Here is a 13425-nt window from a genome sequence, read left to right as displayed (position 1 = left end):
GTTTTGATGTTTGACTACTGACTTTTTAAGCATCACCTTCCCTATGTCCCCACTTCTGGAAAGGCTGATAAAAAGCCTGTGTACACCTCCTCCTTTGAAGTCAGTGTGAAATTTAAACTTGGCAAATTCCAGCCCACATCCAGTTCCATTCCGTCTACTATAAAAGCCAACCTATTCTTGCTACCTGCTCAAGCTACTCCAGATCTGTTTGTGCAGACCCTGCTCTGCCTAGGAGTCCCTTTTGTAAGTAAGAAATTTTCAAAGTCTCTTGATGTGTTGAGTGTCATTAGCATTAACATTCAATGTAAAATTGGGAATGAGGTCAATCCCAACTCCATTGAGTGACCACAAATTAATTTGTGTAGCTAGCAGGACAAGCTCTAGGCTATGACCACCACTATTCTAAGATCTTTCTTTGCTTGCTCATAGCTTACTAATGGAGTAGAACCATTTTAAATAGGAGATGGCTCTGCTGCTTGCTGGCAGGGTTGCCATTTGAGTTGTGCTGCTCTGTACTGCATTTGCTGAGTCCTGCAGAGCCTCTGTTACAGATTTCATCAACCTAAGTCAGAAGGTTTGACAATTGGTGTTTAGGGATGGGCTTATGTGATTGGGGCCCTCCTTAAAATGGCCCTAGGCCATGTGTGTCTTAGAATTATATATCTCAGTTCCAACTAATGCTAAGTTACAACTAATGCTAAGCTCGGGAATAACTCTTAGCCTGTTACTGCTGGTTGTGTGTCTCAACCAGGTATTGGCTCTGTAGAAATGCTCAGGGCGAAGACTGATGTCCTGTACAATATATGCACCCATCAGCTGGTGGCTTGTGAAAAAGCAGTGATGTAGTTTGCTGAGCTCTGTACTTTTAAGAGCAGATGGCTGACTGAGACCTTTAAATATTTCTTCTTCTGCTGCCAGTGCCTCTATCACAACAAAGATCCTGATCCTCAAGGTTATTTGAAAAAAACAAGAAACACCTGTGGTCTCCTGTGGCACAGACACTTATTAACAGAGCCTACTACTGAAGGAAGTACCCATTTCAGAGTTTCCAGGACTGCCCTCTACCACTGCAGAACCCTCACCAGAAGACCTGATGTTGGTAATACTGCAATCTGGGCTTCTTCAGGTATTTCATCCCAATAATACGCCCAAGGAGTTCCAAGTCTTTCTGTGACAAACTGCAGAGCAGTCCTCCTCGCTCAAACCCAAGTCCCTAAGGTATAGGACCCACTGCCTCATTCCCTAACGTGAGTCAATGGGAACTTCCCTAGCCTCATATGGATATAACAGACCCCTGGGACCCCAGCCACCACCCCATAGACAATCGACCCTATACGACCATGATGGTTCAACTGTCACCACACAATGTGTAACCTCTTATGGCCTTTATTGATACCAGTTTCCAAATCATAGTGATCGCCGGAAGCCCCCACTAAATCTCAAGGAGAAACTCACTCTGCTCTTTGGGGCATCACTGGATATAAGACTAAAGACAAGTCCACCTTACCTTGACAATTGGCACAATAACTGCCAAATTTTCCAGTGGTCATATTTCACACTTACATTTGGATTTTCCATTATTGGGATAGATGGTCTAACCAGTCGTGTGGCTGATTAGAATAAAATTAAAACTTTTTGTTAGTTTCACCAAATGGGACCTTGTGCATATGCACCAACCTATTACAATTGTTGATATGGCCCAATATAAATTGAAACAAGGCCTTTACTGATTGATATCCAGTATACAAGCTCTATTAAGAGAAGAAGTAATTATTCCCAATGTTTCTCCATTTTGCAGCCCAACTTGGCCTGTCTTAAACCTGGAAAGAAGGAATGGTATCTACGGTGGATTACTACAACCTAATGCCATGGATCCACGCATTAAAATGGGACCTACCATAATTGAAATGACCAAAAGGTACAAGCTTTCAGTTATGAGTAAATATGCTAAGAGAGTAAATCTTAAGCGTTCTCATCACACAAAAAGGTAACTGTGAGGTGATAGATTTGTTGATTAACCTGATTGAGGGAATCATTTCACAATACATTGTATATAGATTTCTGGTCAAGATGGCAGAGTAGGTAAAGGCTGTGCTCACCTCCTCTCAGGACCACGTCAGTTACAAGTAAACTACAGAACAACCATCATTGAGAATCACCTGAGGTCTAGCTGAACCAAAGCCCTGCAACTATGGACATAACAGAAGAAGCCCCCTGGTAGGGGGGGCAGAGACATGGAACAGGTTGGTCCCACACATGCATATGACCGTTAAAAATTGGGAGGGATATCTTGGCTGTGGAGATACCCCCCGGAGGAGTGAGGGGTCCCAGCCCCATACCAGGTGCCCCAGCCCAGGGTCTCAGTGCCAGGGAAAGAAGTACCTGTAACTTCTGGTTGTGAAAACCAGTGGAGATTTTGGCTGAGTGAGGTGGAGGGGGGCTGGAGTCTCAGGTGCTCCTCTTAAAGGGACTACACATGGACTTACTCGCTGAGCTGCAGCTCTGGGACAGTGACTTGAAAGGTGTCAGGACAAATGGGGAGGAACTGAATTCAGAGCAAGGGCTGGAGGGGCAGCTTACTCCCAGATGGAGGAGCTGGCAGAAGCTATTGTTTCTTTGTTCAGCTGTCCCCCCTAAATGCATGTAGATGCAGGCTGATGCTGTATCTGAGTCTCCATCAAACTGCCTATCTTTCATCTGCCTCACCCTAGTGATTCCCAGAGACCCCACCCCACCCAATTTTGTGCACACACAAACTGCTTTCAGTGGCTTTTCTGAACAAACAACCTGTCTTAGCTCATGCTGTGGACTTTCATAAAATCTCTCAAACAAGCAGCATCTGGCTTTGGCATGTCCCGTACCTTTGTCTGAGCAGCCCTAAGCCTGGCATTAGTGGCAGCCAGCCTCGGTTCACAGATTGGCCTCTTGAGGCACATCTAAGCCCAGTGTGGGGGGGCAGCCACCTGCAGATGCTTTGTGGCTCATATCATGTGGCCTTGGGCAGAGCACAGTCTATGGCTATACTTGGCCTGTGGCAGGTCCCCTTCCAGTAGGCCATAGGGCTGGCACACCTGGTGGCCAGCTTAGACCAAGCTGGAACATCACCTGGCCATCTCCAAGGGTGACACACCCAAAGGGCAGACTGGGCAGGCACTAGAGCCCTGCTAAAGTGAACCCTGCTCTGTAGGGTCAGCCCTGGCACCACAGCTCCTCCACTGTAGTCACTGCCAGTACTCACGACCAATCAGCCTAAGGGTCAATCCCTTCCATTGATGTGCAAATAGTAACCAAGCCTCAACTACAACAAGGGGCACACACAACCCATACAAGGGACACACCTGGAGGACCCGGCTCTGGTGACCAGGGAGACTGTACCACTGGGTCCCACGGGATGCTTACTACATAAAGCCTCTCTATTATGACTGGGAGGCATAGCAGCCCTACCTAATACATAGAAACAAACCCTGGGAAGCAGCCAAAAGGGGGAGACAAAGAAATGTTCCAAATAAAAGAACACAATAAGGCTCCAGAATAAGAACTAAACAAAATGGAGACAAGCAATCTACCAGACACAGAGTTCCAACCACTGGTTATTAGGGTGCTCAGTGATCTCAGGGAGAACTTCAACAAAGAGATAGGAAAAATGAAAATGGAGGTAGAAAACATAAGAAGAACCAGTGAGAAAGAATACAATAACTGAAATGAAGAATACATTAGAGGGAATCAACAGTAGATTAGATGAAGCAGAGGATCAAATCAGTGATTTAGAAGATAAGGTAGCAGAACATACCCAATCAGAACAGCAAAAAGAAAAAATCCCAAACAATGAGAGTTTAAGGGGCCTTTGGGATAACAACAAGAGTACCAATATTCACATTATGTGAGTACCAGAAGAAGAGAGACAGGAAGATAACCTGTTTGAAGAAATAATGATGGAAAACTTCCCTAGTGAAGAAAATAGATACACAAGGCCAAAAAACACAGAGTCCCAAACAAGATGAACCCAAAGAGGCCCACACCAAGACACATCATAATTAAAATGCAAAAGGTTAAAGACAAAGAGAGAATCCTTTAAAAAAAAATTAGTTTCAGGTGTACAAAGCAACATGATTAGACATTTACACCCCTCACCAAATGCTGACCTTAACAAGTTTACTACCCATCTGATATCGCACATAGCTATTACAACACCATTGACTATATTCCCTATGCTATACTTTACATCCGTAAATATATGTATGAAAATTATGTATATACATACATATATATAATTTTATATGTGTGTAAAATTGTTAGCATTCAGTATTATTTTATATTAGCTTCAGGTGTACAGCACGGTGGTTAGGCATTTATATAATCTACCGTATGAAGTGATCCCGATAAGTCCTGTACCCATCTGTCACCCTACAGTCTTTACAACATTATTTACTATATTCCCCATACTGTATTTCACATCCCCATGGCTATTTTGTGACTATCAATTTGTACTTCCTAATCCCTTCACCTTTCTTCCCCGTCCCCTAACCCCACTCCATCTAACAATCATCAGTTTTTTCTCTGTATCTATAAATCTATTTGTTTTGTTTGTTCATTTATTATGTTCTTTAGATACCACATATAAGTGAGATCATATGGTATTTGTCTCAGTCTGACTTATTTCACCTAGCATATTATACTCTAGATCCATCCATGTTGTTGCAAATTATAAGATTTCATTCTTTCTTATGGCAGAGTAATACTCCGTTGTATAAATGTACCAAGATTTCTTTATCCAGTCAACTATTGATGGGCATTTTGGGTTGTTTCCCTATCTTGGCTTTTGTCAATAGCACTGCAGTAAATGTAGGGATGCATATATATATATTTAGAATCAGTGTTTTGGATTTCTTTGGATAAATACCTAGGAGTGGAACTGATGGATCATAACGTAGTTCTATTTTTAATTTTTTGAGGAACCTCCATACTGTTTTCCATAGTTGCTGCACCAATATGCAATCCCACCAATAGTGCACGGGGGTTCCCTTTTCTCCACATCCTCACCAGCATTTGTTGTTTATTGATGATAGCCATTCTGACAGGAGTGAGGTGGTATCTCATTGTGGCTTTTATTTACATTTCTCTGATTAGTGATGTTGAGCATCTTTTCATATGTCTATTGGCCATCTGTATGTCCTCTTTGTAGAAATGTCTAATCATGTTCTTTGCCCATTTTTTATTGGATTGTTTGTTTTTCTGGTGTTGAGTTATATGAGTTTGTTATTTTTTTATATATAAAATTTGGATATTAACCCCTTATCAGATGTATCATTGGCAAATATCTTCTCCCATTCAGTAGGATGTCTTTGTTTTGTTGATGGTTTCCTTTGCTGTGAAAAATCCTTTTACTTTGATGTAGTCCCATTTGTTTATTTTTTCTTTTGTTACTAAGAGTAATGTCCAAGAGTTTATTTCCTATATTTTCTTCTAGGAGTTTTATGGTTTCGGGTCTTACATTTAAGCCTTTAATCTGTTTTGAGTTTATTCTTGTTATGGCGTAAGGTGGTCTACTTTCATTTTTTTTTTTTTTTTTTTTACATGTATCTGTCGTGTTTTCCCACCACCAGGTTTCAAGTAGACTGTCTTTACTCAATGTAAATTGTTGCTTCCTTTGTCATAGATTAAATGACCATATAGGCATGGGTTTATTTCTGGGCTTTCTATTTTGTTCCTTTGATCTATGTGCCTGTTTTTATGCCAATACCATGCTGTTTTGATTACTATAGCTTTGTAGTATAATTTGATATCAGGTAGTGTGATAACTCCAGCTTTGTTCTTCTTTCTCAAGATTGCTGTGGCTATTTGGGTTCCATATAAATTTTAGGATTATTTGTTCTAGTTCTGTAAAAAATGCTATTGGTGTTTTGATAGAGATTGCATTGTGTGTGTGTGTGTGTGTATGCATTGCTTTGGGTAATATGGACATTTTAACTATATTCATTCTTCCTATCCATGAGCACAGTATATGTTTCCACTTATTTGTATCTTCTTTAATTTCTCTCTTCAATGTCTTCTAATTTTTTAAAAAGATTTTATTGGGGAAGGGGAATAGGATTTTATTGGGGAACAGTGTGTGCTTCCAGGACTTTTTTCCAAGTCAAGTTCTTGTCCTTTCAATCTTAGTTGTGGAGGGTGCCATTCAGCTTCAACTTGTTGTCCTTTCCGTCTTAGTTGTGGAGCGCACAGCCCAGCTCCAGGTCCAGTTGCTGTTGCTAGTTGCAGGGGGTACAGCCCACCATCCCTTGTTCGATTCAAACTGGCAACTTTGTGGTTGAGAGGATGCGCTCCAACCAACTGAGCCATCCGGGAGGCAGCTCAGCTCAAGGTGCTGTGTTCAATCTTAGTTGCAGGGGGCACTGTCCACCATCCCTTGCATGACTCGAGTTGTTGAACTGGCAACCTTGTGGTTGAGAGCCCACTGGCCCATGTGAGAATCAAACCAGCAGCCTTTGGAGTTAGGAGCACGGAGCTCCAACCGCCTGAGCCACCGGGCCAGCCCTGTCTTATAATTTTTTGAGTGCATGTCTTTTACTTCCTTGGTTAAATTTATTCCTATGTATTTTATTTTATTTTTTGATGCAACTGTAAATGAGATTGTTTCCTTAATTTTTCTTTCTGATTATTCATTATTGGTGTTTAAAAATGAAGTCAATTTCTGAATATTAATTTTATATCCTGCTACTTTACTAAATTCAGGTTTATCTGTCCTAATAGGTTTTTGGTGGAATCTTTGGGGTTCTCTATGTATAGTATCATGTCATCTGCAAATAATGACAATTTTACTTCCTCTTTTCCAATTTGGATGCCTTTTATTTGTTTTTCTTGTTTGATGGCTGTGGCTAGAACTTCCAGTACTATGTTGAATAAAAGTGGTGAAAGTGGGCATCCTTGTCTTGTTCCTGATCTTAAGGGGAATGCTTTACCTTTTCTCCATTGAATATGTTGTTAGCTGTGGATTTGTCATATATAGCCTTTATTATGTTGAGATATGTTCCCTCTATTCCCACTTTGCTATTCCCTTTGCTGAGAGTTTTTATCATAAATTGGTGCTGGATTTTGTCAAATGCTTTCTCTGCATCTATTGATATGACCATATCATTTTTATTTTTCATTTTGTTTATGTGGTGTATCATGTTAATTGATTTGTGGATATTGAACTAACCTTGCATGATAGGAATGAATCCCACTTGATCATGGTGTATGATTTTTTTTTTTAATTTTTATTGGGGAATATTGGGGAACAGTGTGTTTTTCCAGGACCCATCAGCTCCAAGTCAAGTCATCACTTTCAATCTAATTGTGGAGGGCACAGCTCACTGGCCCATGTGGTAATTGAACCAGCGACCTTGGTGTTATAAGCACTGTGCTCTAACCAACTGAGCGAACCAGCTGCTCCTGATCTTTTTAATGTATTGTTGAATTTGGTTTGCTAATATTTTGTTTGAGGATTTTTCCATCTATGTTCATTAGGGATGTCGGCCTGTAGTTTTCTTTTTTTGTAATGTCTTTGTCTGGTTTTAGGATCAGGGTAATGGTAGCCTCATAAAATGAGCTTGGGAGCCTTCTCTCCTCTTGGATTGTTTGGAATATTTTGAGGAGAATAGGTGTTAATTCTTTTTTGACTGTTTGGTAAAATTCACCTGTGAAACCTTTTAGTCCAGGATTTTTGTTCATTGGGAGCTTCTTGATTACTGATTCGATTTCGTTGGCAGTAATCATTCTGTTCAGATTTTCTGTTGAGTTTTGATTCAGCCTTGGAAGATTGTATGCTTCTAGGAATTTATCCATTCCTTCTAGATTGTCTAATTTGTTGGCATATAGATGCTTGTAGTATTTTCTTAAAATTTTTTGTATTTCTGTGTTGTCAGTTGTTACATCTCCTTTTTCATTTCTGATTTTTATCTATTTGGGTCCTGTCTCTCGCTCTCTTTTTTCTTTTCGTTTTTTTTTTTTTTTTTTTTTTTTTTTTGGTCTGGTTAAAGATTTGTCAATTTTTCGAAAATCCAGCTCTGGATTTCATTGATCTTTTTGTATTTTCTTTTGTTTGTTTGTTTCTATTTCATTTATTTCCACTTTGATCTTTATTATGTCCTTCCTAGTACTCATTTTGGGCTTTGTTTACTCTTCTTTTTCCTGTTCACTTAGGTGTAAAGATAGACCGTTGATTTGAGATTTTTCTTGTTTCTTTATGTAGGCCTGAATTGCTACAAATTTCCCTCTTAGGACTGCTTTTGCTGTATCCCATAGATTTTGGGTCATTGTGTTTTCATTTTCATTTGTCTCAAGTTATCTTCTGATTTTCTTCCTTGATCTCGTTGTTGACCCATTCATTATTTAGTAGTATGTTAGTCAGTCTCCATATGTTTGTGGGTTTTTCAGTTTTGTTTCTTATAATTGATTTCTAGTTTCATAGCCCTGTGGTCAGAGAAGATGCTTGATATGATTTCAGTCTTCTTAAATTTATTGAGACTTGTTTTGTTGCCTAACATGTGGTGTATTTTGGAAAATGTTCTATGTGCACTTGAAAGGAATATGTATTCTGCTACTTTGGTGTGAAATGGTCTAAAAATATTAATTCAATCCATCTGGTCTAGTGTGTCATTTAAGGCTGCTGATTCTGTGTTGATTTTCTGTCTGGAGGATCTGTCCATTGGTATTGGTGGGGTGTTAAAGTCCCCTACTTTGACTGTATTACTGTTGAGCTCTGCCTTTATGTCTGTCAATATTTGTTTTATATATTTAGGTGCTTCTATGTTGGGTGCGTAAATGTTTACTGGGGATATGTCCTCTTGATGGATTGATCCCTTTATTATTATGTAATGTCCTTCTTTGTCTCTTATTATAGTCTTTGTTTTGAAGTCTATTTTGTCCAATATAAGTATTGCTACACCGGCTTTTTTTCTTGTTCCATTTGCATAAAATATTATCTTTTTTTAAAATTAAAGTTATAGGGGTGATAATGGTTAGTAAAGTTACATAGGTTTCAGGTGTACAATTCTGTAATACGTCATCTATATATCACATTGTGTGTTCACCACCCAGGCATGAAATATTTTTCCATCCCTTTACTTTCAATCTGTTTGTGTAGTTTGATCTGAGGTGGGTGTCTTCTAGACAGCATATACATGGGTCTTGTGTTCTTATCCATTCAGCTACCCAACATCTTTTGATTGGACCATTTAATCCATTTACATTTAAAGTGATTATTGATAGGTACATAGTTATTTCCATTTATTATGTATATATTTTTTAAACAGGAGAAAAGGTATACAAATTTATTAATTTTTAATATTGCATGTACAGGAGCATCACGGGGAAAAAGTGAATAGCCAAAAAAATGCAGTGAGATTTGAGAGCTCATACCACCTAAATAGGGGAAGGCAAGGGATGTATGCCACATAGGGGAGAGTAAATGATATTTTGAAAAGATGAATGGCCCTTAGAATAAAAGGGAGAAATAATAATTTGTCTATTATTCATATTTTTGATTTTCATTACTTTGTTTTCTCCTTTCTTCTGCTTAAAGAAGTCCTTTTAACATTTCTTGTAAGAGTGGCTTGGTGGTAATGAATTTCTTTAGCTTTTTCTTATCCGGGAAGCTATTTACCTCTCCTACAATTTTAAATGATAGCCTTGCTGGGTAAAGTACTCTTGGTTTTAGGCCCTTGTTTTTCATTACCTTGGGTATTTCCTGCCACTCTCTTCTGGCCTGCAATGTTTCTGTTGAGAAATCACCTGACAGCCTTATGGGAGCTCCCTTGTGATTTGTCTTTCTCTTGCTGCTTTTAGGATTCTCTTTGTCTTTAACCTTTGGCATTTAAACTATGATGTGTTTTGATGTGGGCCTGTTTGAGTTAATCTTTTTTGGGACTTTCTACACTTCTTGGGCTGGTATGTCTATTTCTTTCACCAGGTTAGGGAAGTTTTTAGTCATTATTTCTTCAAATAGGTTCTCAATCTCTTACTCCCTCACTTCTCCTTCTGGTACTCCTGTGATGCAAATGTTACACTTGATGTTGTCCCACAGGTCCCTTAAACTTATTTCATTGTTTTTTATTCTTTTTCTTTTTGTTGTTCCGATTGGGTATATTCTGCTACCTTCTCTTCTAAATCGCTCATTCAATCCTTTGCTTCGTCTAATCTACTGTTAATTCCTTCTAGTGTATTCTTCATTTCAGTTATTGTATTATTTCTGACTGATTCTTTTTTATGGTTTTTATGTCATTCTTTATGCTTGCTATCTATCTCTTTGTTGAAATTCTCACTAAGCTCCTTAAGCATTCTAATAACCAGTGTTTTAAACTCTGTCTCTGGTAGGTTGGTTGCCTTCATTTCATTTAGTTCTGTTTGGAGGTTTCTCCTCTTCTTTTACTTGGGACATGTTTTTTTGTTTCCTCATTCTGGCTGCCACTCTGTGTTTGTTTCTATATATTAGATAGATCTCCTATGTGTCTCACTCTTTGCTGGGTGGTCTTATGTAGTATTTGTCCTGTGTAGTCTGATGGCACAGTCTCCCTAATCTCCTGTACTCGTGTTACAGGAGTGTCCCTTGTGTGTTATGTGTGTTCTCCTGTTGTAGTTGAGTCTTGACCACTTTTGGCGGTGCATCAGTAGGTGGGATTGACTCCCAGGCTGATTGTGAGGATTGGCTATGCCCACAGTGTGTGGGCTGCTATGTGGGGGCTGACTCCTCATAGGGGGCTTTGCCCCTGTGCCTCTTGTGCCTGTTGAGAGCCCCCTTTGGGTGTGCCACTTGTGGGACTAACCAGGTAGTGCTCTGGTGTGGTCTGAAGCTGGCCTCTGGATGTGTTGTTTCTGGTGTCTCTTGGAAGGGGCTACTGTGCAGGCCAATTTCAGCCTTGCCTGTTACTGGCCTGTAGTTTACCTGGTAAGAGCCACAAAGCTCTATGTTATTGGCTGCTGCCAAGAGCCAAGGTGCCAAGAGCTTTGGTGCTGGACGTGGAGGCATGTGGGGGTGGATTGCTGTGAATCAAGGCCAGCTGCCACCAGTAGTGGGCCTGAGGCAGCTTAGCAAAAGGCCCAGGCCCCCAGGTCTGTTACCACCTGCTGGTTTCCTATAAGGCTCAGCCATTGAAAGAGCCTTCTTAGGTTCGTGTGCTGGGCTTGTTGACACAGTGTTGAGAGACCCCTCAGCAATGCAGCGCTAGCTGGGCAGGGTGGTGTTCAAGGGAGTCATGAGAAGTGACAGTGGTTTTTACAAAGTTAATGCAGATTCAGTTCTCATGCCAGTCCCCGGCCTGTGACCACTTTGCACATTGCCCTAAGAACACTGCAGCCAGCCACCGCCTCAGGCTCGCAAATTCCTGAGAGCTGCCCCCGAGTGGCTGCAGCACAAATTTTTGGTCATGGTCCACCTGTAAACTCTCCTGGGCCATTGTGGATTGTCTGCTGCAGTAAAAGACTTCTGCACCTTGTGGGGCGGGGCTGGCCAACCAGGCAATGCAGCTCTAGGTGGGTGGGGTGGGGTTCCAGGGAGCAAAGGGGTGTGGTCGATGGTTTATACAGTCAATGTAGTCTTGGCTCCCATACCAGTGCTTGGCCCTTGACCACCCTACAAAAAAACGCTCCAAGAACCCTATGGCCAGCCACCGCCAGTCTGAGGCCTGCCATTGCCCATCTATGCTACAGCACGGGCCTTGTCTTACTGCCTACCAGTAAATGTTTCCCAGGCCTCCACAAGCCCTCCACCTGCTTTAAACTGGCTTCTGTAGCCTGTGGGGTGGGGCCAGCAGTCCAACAGTCAAGAATTTCCAGAGTGATGTAGCACCAGCTGTGTGGAGGGCGGGACCCAGGGCGTCACAAAGGCAGTGCATACACGCAGATTCCACCAGACCAATGCAGTCCCAGATTTGGCCCTTTGGGGGAGGTCCTAACCCTGAAAAGGTGGTGCCTTCCTGTAAGCCACATGTATGTCAGGCTCTACATAGGGACAACAATTGCTCCTGTCTTTCCAGCTCCTGTGCCGAAGCAATGCAATTCAGTCCTTCCCCACACGTCCCTGGGCCTCCTGAGCTGCCACCCCTCCACCAGAGACCAGGTAAGTGCCTGCAAGCGAGTTCATTTGCTGGCTCTACAAGAGGGTGTCTGGGTTTCCAGCTGCCTTCTGCCCCACTAGGAAGAACAGACAGAGTCCTTGCTGATTTTCACTGCCAGGTGCCATGGGGACTCCTCTTCCTGGCACAGGACCCCTGCGCTGGGGAGCCCAGCATGCGCCTGGGGGCCCCCCTCCCACTTCAGGGGGGACCTCTGCCACCGAGGTGTCCCTCCCAGCACTTTATCTGTGGGTTTGGGGTCAGCCTGTATTGCATTATCTGCCCCTCCTACAAATCTCGATGTGGCCTCTTTATATCCTTAGTTATAGGGATTCTGTTCAGCTAGTGTTCAAATGATTCTTGAGGTTGATTGTTCTATAATTTATTTGTAATTTTGGTGTCATCCTGAGATGCAGTTACCTAATTAGACCTCCCTTGTTAAACATTTTTAAATGTCAGATACTTGAACTACTAACCATTTTCCTGCTTAGTTAGACCTGGTTTATATAGTTCTATTCACTTGGTGAAAAAATCAGTTTATTTTAATTTCTACTAAATTTTATTACACACAATAACCGTATAGTAAATATGGGTTAAAAATTAATAAACTCAAGAAGGGTATTTTGTAACACTGTTCAAGTTGCTGCTGAACTTACTAGTCACAGAAAAGATACTGCAGATGTTATTGTCTTTGGAGATTTCCAATTCTCAAACACCAAAACCTCTCCAGTGATTTTTCATTTGGCATTTCCAAAGACCCACATTTTCTGTGAGACAAAACAAGCTATAAAAGGCTATTTTATATAGATTTATTATGTAATATAAAGGCTTACTTATATATATTTCTTATAATTGCATCTACTGTGACTACTAAACTTCCAAATTTTATTCACCTATGACTCTCCTTAACCTCCCTTTCTCAAGTATGAACTCTTTGATTTTGAATAGGCTATAAGCTATGGCTAAAAGTACCCCTATAATCATGACAACAAGATTCCCTCTAATATGAATTTTCTGGTTTTGTGTAAGGTTAAAGCCACAGCTAACAGTCTTTCTACATTTATGACATTCACACATTCATATAATTGAGACTAACAACAGTCTCACAATTATAACATCATAAGGATTTCCTTCAACTAGGAATTCTCCAGTTGAATGACTGCTAAAGACCTTTCTCCACATTGATTACAATTAGAGCTGTTACTCTCCAAAGTGAATCATCTCATGTTGAGAAATGTCTAAGAGATGTTTGGCAGTATCAATCATAGCTGGAAAAGCTTCTATACACAGTTGGACAGAGTAACTTGTTTTAGTATAAAATCAACAGAAATACACA

At 40.8% G+C, this 13425-nt stretch overlaps 1 long non-coding RNA gene across 1 annotated transcript; it reads left to right on the top strand.

Annotated features, from left to right (window-relative positions):
* Positions 1-743: 743 nt before the first annotated feature.
* On the top strand, positions 744-13348 carry LOC148757571 (uncharacterized). Its single transcript, XR_016022214.1, has 3 exons — positions 744-1126; positions 1799-1918; positions 12012-13348. It is a non-coding gene; the product is annotated as an uncharacterized LOC148757571 (long non-coding RNA).
* The last annotated feature ends 77 nt before the right edge of the window (positions 13349-13425 follow it).

The sequence above is a fragment of the Rhinolophus sinicus genome, chromosome 8 (assembly GCF_057876585.1).
Source record: "Rhinolophus sinicus isolate RSI-liver-muscle chromosome 8, RSI-T2T, whole genome shotgun sequence".
Taxonomy (NCBI): domain Eukaryota; kingdom Metazoa; phylum Chordata; class Mammalia; order Chiroptera; family Rhinolophidae; genus Rhinolophus; species Rhinolophus sinicus.
Note: the sequence above shows the minus strand (reverse complement) of the source record. Positions and strands in the feature narration are given on the sequence as shown.